Here is an 8,393-nt window from a genome sequence, read left to right as displayed (position 1 = left end):
TAAACACCTCTATTACTCCCTCTATGAACCTATAATCCTTCTCACCTTATGAACCTGTAATCCTTCTCGCCTTATGAACCTATAATCCTTCTCACCTTATGAACCTATAATCCTTCTCACCTTATGAACCTATGATTTTCTTCCTTTATGAATCTATAATCCTTCTAGCCTTATGAACCTATGATCCTTCTCACTTACATGTAATTTTTACCCTATTCCCCCCACTAGCCCCTTAATGTAGTTCCTTAGACCACTCTTTAGTCTGGCTCATACTTGGTTCTATCATTTATGGCGAAACATTGCATCATCTTTTGTTGAGCCAGTTGCCATCGTGGTACAGGAAATGACAGCCTTGCCAATGACTCAGCCTTGCCTATAAAGGCTCTAACCACACCTTGCTTTTTTAAACACACGTTATGTTTCTCTGGAGGATGGAGGATGAAGCTTTATCAGAAGACAGGTAAGTTTTTTTGTTCTCACGATTAATTATTCATTGTCTTATATGGAACATCATTAACATCCTCTCAATAATTATTGTTTTTTCTCTTTTACAGTATATCTTTATCAAACCTGGTGATTGATGTTGAAAATGAAGTCATTGATCTTCACCAACAAAGGGAGAAGTTAAATGAAACTCTTACAGAATTCACTGAAGTTCGGAGGGGTCTTCATAATGAGATGGTTGAGTGTTTAGAAAGCCTCTCTCACCCGTTAATATTATCCAAGGTTGTATCAACAGAACCAATGACTGACAACGAATTAAACACCTTGTTTGAAATTCTATGCGAGAGGTAAGAGATATAATTAATTATTCACAAACTTCAATCCATTAATTTTCTCCTTTTTATCAAAGTTGGTGGTTGAATAACTGTGTGTTAAAGGAGCTGTGTGGCAAAGTGAGCTGTGTGTTATTTCCTTTAACTAACTGTTTGTTTTATTCCAGCATGAAAAACCAACCAAGCAACATAAAGTTTTATGAAACCCAGGGATTTCACAACTTCGACGACCGGAGTGTCAACCAATTTCCTGGTCATGTGAGTTGTTTGGAAAAATGGAGTTTCTCATTTATAGTCTTAGACTGCCCTCGTGTGGTTTTGGGATGGCACGGCAGGCAAATACTGTGTTTGGTGATTTTTAATTTAAAATCCCTTTTGTGCCTTGCAGACACAAAAGAAATTGGTGAAGTCAACATGGGAGACAACATTATGTTGGATTGCCTTGGAAGAAACTGGATTTATGGGAGAAACTGAATTTATACCTCGTGAAAAATGTTTTATTATAATTTTTATGTTTTTAATGTTATTTAATAATTTTGATTTTATTACTGTATTTATACCACATGATACCTTGGAAGAAACTGAATTTATGGAAGAAACTGAATTTATACCTCGTGAAAAATGTTTTATTATAATTTTTATGTTTTTAATGTTATTTCATAATTTTGATTTTATTACTGTATTTATACCACATGATACCTTGGAAGAAACTGAATTTATGGAAGAAACTGAATTTATACCTCGTGAAAAATGTTTTATTATAATTTTTATGTTTTTAATGTTATTTCATAATTTTGATTTTATTCGCTTTGTCCAGAATTATTTAATTCTTAATTACAAAAAGAGAATAAAGGGAAAAAAGATGAGAAGGTGCACCCCCACCCTTGATCCCCCCTCATCCCACCCCTCCCCTCCCCTTGTGTGTGTGGGGAAGGTGGGGGTGGGATGAGGGGGGATCAAGGGTGGGGTTGCACAGGGGTGGGGGATGATGGGTGTGGTCTGTGTGGGTGTGGTCTGTGTGGGTGTGGACTGTGTGGGTGTGGACTGTGTGGGTGTGGTCTGTGTGGGTGTGGTCTGTGTGGGCGGGGTCTGTGTGGGCGTGGTCTGTGTGGGCGGGGTCTGTGTGGGCGGGGTTTGTGGGTGGGGTCTGTGTGGGTGTGGCTTATGATTTTTTTATTTTTTTATTTTTTTATTACTACTAATTAAATTAGCTAATCTGGGTGGATGAAAGTATGGATGGTTGTTGTTTAATGAATTATCAGTTTTGTTTTTTGTAATTCTTGTCAGTAAAATGAACCCAAGATTTCTTCCCAATTCATATCATATAATTTGTAAGTCCAAGGCATAGTATCCATTACATCAACGATTTTGAATAATTCATTAGTCCATCTCTTTGTATAACCTTTCTCAAAATGACTTTTCCATCTGTATATTCTTACAATATCACCAACTTTGAACTTGGGCTTTCTCAAATTAATCTCCTTTTCATATTCTAATTTTGTAAATGTTTCTGATGGTTTTGATTTTGTTGATGAATGAACTGTATTATTGTAATTATCTACAATATCCTGAATAAAATACACCCATTTTTGGGAACCGAGTTGTGTGAATTTTTAATATAATTTCTCTTTTAAAGTACGATTAAAACGCTCAATAACAACTGCTTTTCCTTCATTAAAGGTGCTGTATAATTTAATACCCTCCCCCTTAAGAAATTTCATAAATATTTTGTTATAGAACTCTGTTCCCTCATCGGTCCACAGTTTCTTTGGTTTTCTTTTACTTTTATTAAATATCTGTTGGAAGGCTAACATCAGAGTATAACCTCTCTTGTTTTTCAAAGGAACAACCCAAGCAAATCTACTCCTCAAATCAATAACGGTTAAAGCATACTTGTATCCCTTATCATTTTTTAGTTCGATTAAATCAGCGGACCATATGTGGTCGGTGTATTTAGAATAAACTTTCCTTCTTTTAAACTTTGTGATTATAGGTTTATGTAATTCATCAGCCAAAAGCTCCTCAGTCTTGATGACATCATTAGAGCATAATAGTTTTTTGAGGGTGAATAACCAAGGCCAAGTTTCAATTTAGCATTTATCAAATTTCTCACAATAAACCTATCAACCTTCTCTCTCAACGTTGGATTTTGTATCAAAGACAAATTATACAACATTTCTCTGTCGGCTTTATGTTTTTCAGTCAACGTAGTGGTTTTCCCATAAGCAATATCATGCTTCATACACACTTCGTCAACCCTATTTGTAGGTTTAGACCAAGGTTTAGGATTGTCAGCCTCATCTAATCTTTTATCCAGGTTTGTTCCAGGACCACAGAAAGAATATCCAGGTAGATGTAGTTCCCCTGGAATTCCAGTTGTTGTAAATTTACTTCCTGACAAAAACTTTTGTATGTCTCCTCCACTTTTAGGAGAGATGAATTGGCACTTTTTAGAGCCACACACTTGACATATTCCTTTTTGATAAACTCTATTATTTTTAGCTTTAACAAAGGAGATATTTTTAGATTTAGTTTTCTTTTTACATTTGAGACAATAACTCATATTTATTTATGAGAAAAAGTCCTACATAGTGCCAAAGCCTTTTGGGTTTTCAACATATACATTTCTATCTTGATTTTTAAAACATAAAGAATCCTTAGGAATGCCTTCACTCTCTCCTCCATTTATTTACAAATAAAACTAACTAAAGTCAATAACACCAACATCATCAACTATATGTTGTATATCTGCTCTCTGAATTTATTATAGCAAATTTAAAAACCAATATCTTCATAAGAGTCATTAGTTCTTTATTTTCCTCTTCGGTGCGTTGAGATTGATTTATTTGTCGTAATAACTTCAATCTTTCATTAATCTCAGGAATGGTCATATTTTTATATTTTCCCCCCCTCTCTCTTTCCTCCCTCTCCTCCTCCTCCTTTTTCTCCCTTTTCTCCCTCTCCTCCTTCTCCTTTTTCTCCCTTTCATCCTTCTCCTCCTTCTCCTTTTTCTCCCTCTCCTCCACCTCCCTTTCATCCTTCTCCTCCTTCTCCTTTTTCTCCCTCTCCTCCTTCTCCCTTTCCTCCTTCTCCTCCTTCTCTCTTTCCTCCTTCTCTTCTTCAACTCCTTCCTCCTTCTCTTCTTCAACTCCTTCCTCATCCCTTGCTACCCTTGAGCTTGAGCCCCAAATAATATTATACATATACTCATCTGGATTTTGAGATATTCTTGTATCTATAATTATTTTTCTCATAATAGGATACCAATAAGATTTGATGACGATTTCTAAAAGAGTTTTATATTTCATAACTTTGAGAAGTTCATTTTTATTTAATATTTTAAACAAGTCTCTATTTGTGGGTTTAGCAATATCAGTATAAGGCCACTTTTTAATGACAAAATTTCCATGTATATGCTCCAAATCATAAGGTATGTAATACCGAGCACCCTTTTCTTGTAGGTATCCCTGAATACAAAAATTATAATTCTCTTGTAGTCTTTTTCCTGCCATTTATGTATCAGAAATATATGTGAGATTAATATTATAACAGGTAATACCACCCCATCTTCCCACTACCAAATCGGTTTGTATTCCTCAGCTTTCTATCCTTATCTCATTACCTTCCTTCTTTGTCATGTTAACCATCGCTATACTATCATATATTTTTCTTTTCTTAAAACCATGTATTTGTTGTTTACTAATTGTACTTCCACATAAATCCTTATCCTCACCAAGCGGATAATATTCTTCTTTACGAGACTGATTCAAATCATGTAGGTCTTCTAAGTTTATTGAAAAATACCAATTATACCCTAAATCAGGCATATCATACCCCCATTTATTGATTCGCATATTAACTATATGTCCTTCTTTATAAAATTCAATTGTAAGCAGATAGTTAAATTGAATGAGGAAAGGTGTATGGTCAGTATAACCGGGTGTTGTGGTTGTAAATTTTACTTGTTTAACAAAACGTGCTGTTTTCTTTAAAAATATATATTGTGATAAATCACTAAATCTAATTAAGTCATTCGCATCTGTCGGGTTTGGATAATTGATTAATTTATAAGTATTATTCATATTAATATTTTTACTTATACTATATTTTTGTCGTTCAGCCTGTGCCTTTGTATAATAATTTGATAAATCAATATCCTGAGAGGATTTTCCAAAGATAGAACCATCTTTTCCAACATAAGTCATTTATATTAGATTAAAAATGATATCATAAAAATTTTCATTATTGTTGAGTTGAAATAATACATATAAACATAATTGACCACAACATTTAGAATTAATTTCTTGAACTTGAAATGTTTGATAAACACCATTCTGTAAGAATTGTATTACTTCAACAGGCGGTGGCATACCATAACTATCAAAATAATATTTATCCTGACTATTATGAATACAAACCCAATGAGAACCATTCTGTGTGTCTAAATTCATAATAATATTCATTGTATTCTTGGACAACTTTTTAAATTCATCTCTCATACAAATAACCACATTATCAATTTTTAGTTTTTTACAATATTTAGTAAGTTCTATATTTGACGTTGTATTCTTTCCAAATTGTTTAAACCATTTATCCATTTATTTATGAGAAAGATATAACCCATTACCCCTTTTAGTTAGTTTAACACCCGCTTGAGCGATAGAAGAAAGCATATCTCCAACTAACAATCTAGCTTTATCAGGTAGACTTTCAAGTTTTTGAGCAAAATCCACAATTACAGCACTTCCACTAATTTGTTTCTCCAACTCCTTGTTATGTCTTTCCAATTCTTTTTGAGCTTTTAGTTGTGCCTTCCTTTCGTTAGCAGTTTTTACCGCTGCTGAAATACCACCAGTCAATGCTCCCGCCGCACTTAAACCAGCAAATAAAGGAATTAGAAACGGGAGAAATCCTCCCTCTTGTATTGAATATTTCTTTAACATAGGTTTTGTCATTTTAATTTTAAGTGAACCAGCATCATTTAGTGTTTTTACCTGCTCTCTTGTGAGTAAAACATCAATTCTTACTGCTCCTTTTCTTTGAATTGTATTAACGTTAATAATACAAGGCTTTTGATTTTGAATACAAGATGTTAATTTATTAAGATTGATTTGATTAACATATACCAGTTCTTTCCTACTCATTTATTTATGAGAAAAAACCTATGTGATATTAATCATAACACCATTATCTGTATTAATCTGTAATTCTGTTTCCTCCAAAAGCAAACAATAAGCATCAACTTCTTCATTCTCTCCTCTTTCAATGTATAGAGAAGTATCCACTCTATTAGACTTTATAGTTTCCTTTTGAGAACTCAGGTCAATTGCGTAGATGGTATAAAGTTTTTGAAATGCAACCATATCCAAAATAGGTTCATTATTACCGTTGCTTTCACACACCTTTTGGTAAGACTTGTAGGCTTCCGCATAATCATTTTTTTCCCAATCAATTTCCAATCTATCTCGCGGATAAAATGTTCCATCAAGAGAAACCCGAAGTTGTTTCACCTTAGCATTATCACTCAGCGCATTATTCTTATCAGTACCCTCCTCTCCATCTGGTTTCTTAAAAATGAGCCATAGGTATCGTGGCTTTCCTTCAAGAACACCCAAATTCCAAGTGTAGGTAGTGTGTTCCAGTTTAACGTGTTGACATCTTCTTTTAAGGTATGATACATTTAGCGGTTTCTTTGAGTTAAGTCTTCTATTTAACATCTCTTCCGTTTTAAGATTAGGAGTATATTCACTAATATACCAACACAAATCATTAATAACAAATTTATTATTGTCGCCAAAAGCATTTTCAGCCCCAAAAAGCAATCTATTTACATTATCATTCCTTTGTAGTTGAAATCTAATTTTAAGACCATACAAAACTTTATCATAATCAGAAAATCCAAATATACCTTTCAGAGGTACTGCTACGGTAAAACTATTCTCTGCTTTTGTATCATCATTATACATTGACTTCCTTTGACTATAACCAGGGTCAGCATTTGTTCCCGTTGACATATCAGGAATAAAACCTTCAACAGCTCCCTTACCCATTCTATCACTAAACGAATATAGTGTAAATTTCATCATTTCAGATATAGCAGAGACATAATCAACCGCTTCAACCTCTTGTGTTCCAATATACAGGCAGACACTATCAAACATTTTCCAGAAGAAATCATTTACGAGTGTAGCATTAGTATTATTCGCAGCCTTAGTGAATTTAAATTTACACAGCAAGAAACTATCAGCTATATTCAAGTAAGTTTGTTGATTATTTATTTCAAAACTTTTTGTTCCGTTTGAATTCCAGTCTGTTCCTGTTATAGCATTTACCTTAAAATAGTCTTCCTTTTTAGTAGAGTTTGAAATGATAATCGTATCATCCAAATCATAGATACTATCAATCGCTTCCATACTTGTATTTATATAGCATTAAAATCGTTGAAACCCTGACCCAAGTATTTTAATGATTTTTTGTCGTTCTTGTGAAGATAGTTGAGTTTTACCTTTTTTAATTTCTTTGATTGCTTGTAATTTATGAGACTCCTTTTGAGCATCTTTTATACTCTTTATAGCACCCGCAACTGAGCCCATGGCTGAAGCAGTTGAACCAATTAGGTCTTTATGTTTAAGGATGGTTGAACCAATACCCATTAGAGTATCAATTATCCCATCTCCTTTATTTCTAAATTGATGTCCCGCACCCCGTTGTCTCTTTGGTTTATAGTATCCTCTACCAAGAAACATACCTTCACCCTTATAGTATGGTGAAAGGAACATCCCATCCCCTGTAATTATTTTATATTTTTCCAACTCGTGTTTTCTCACAATAACCATTATTTATTTATTGAAAAACTTCACGTAGGTGAATTCTGATGGATATAATTTCATCATTAAAGGATATCATACGATTATCTTGGTCGGTTATCCTAAAATTTACTCTGTATATGGTTTTTCCTGACACAAGTAAATAGACAAGATTTTTTGGTTCCATATTAAATTTATAACCAATCGGGGTTGAGTATGCACTGAATGAAAATATTGTATTTGTTCTTATTCCATCGTTATAAGCACCATCAATCAAATCACAATGAATTAATACTGAATTTATACCGGAGGATATTTGAATGACATTATCACTGTAAGACGTCCCGTTAGTTTCAATCTTTTTAGAAGAGAAACCCAATAGCTCTCTGAACGAATTTTCAATCATGAAATCAACTTTATAATTATTTTTAAGTTTAATAGTTGATTTTGAAGTGTGTTTTTGAATATCTATTACAATATTTTTTGGTTCATCACCTTTTTCTTTCATAAGGCGAGAGACTTCTGAAGATATTTGAGAAATCTCGTAAGCACCGGGTGAAACGGTTATAGTTTTATATCCACTTCCTGGATTATAACTAAACTTGTTGTTTTTCTCTGTGATATTAAAAAGGGTATTGTAAGTCTCCATTGACAACAAAGAAGCCTCATATTCTTTTGTGGGGTCAAGTTGTAGTGGGTAAGGGAATGAAGCTGTGTAATCACTCGTTGTGAAATTAAAACTAAGAATTGTGCTTCTCATCTTATTTAATATCTAATAAAATATCTTTGTATTGACATTTATTAATTATTT

The sequence above is a fragment of the Myxine glutinosa genome, chromosome 7 (genome assembly GCF_964187855.1).
Source record: "Myxine glutinosa chromosome 7, kmMyxGlut1.1, whole genome shotgun sequence".
Lineage (NCBI taxonomy): Eukaryota > Metazoa > Chordata > Myxini > Myxiniformes > Myxinidae > Myxine > Myxine glutinosa.
Note: the sequence above shows the minus strand (reverse complement) of the source record.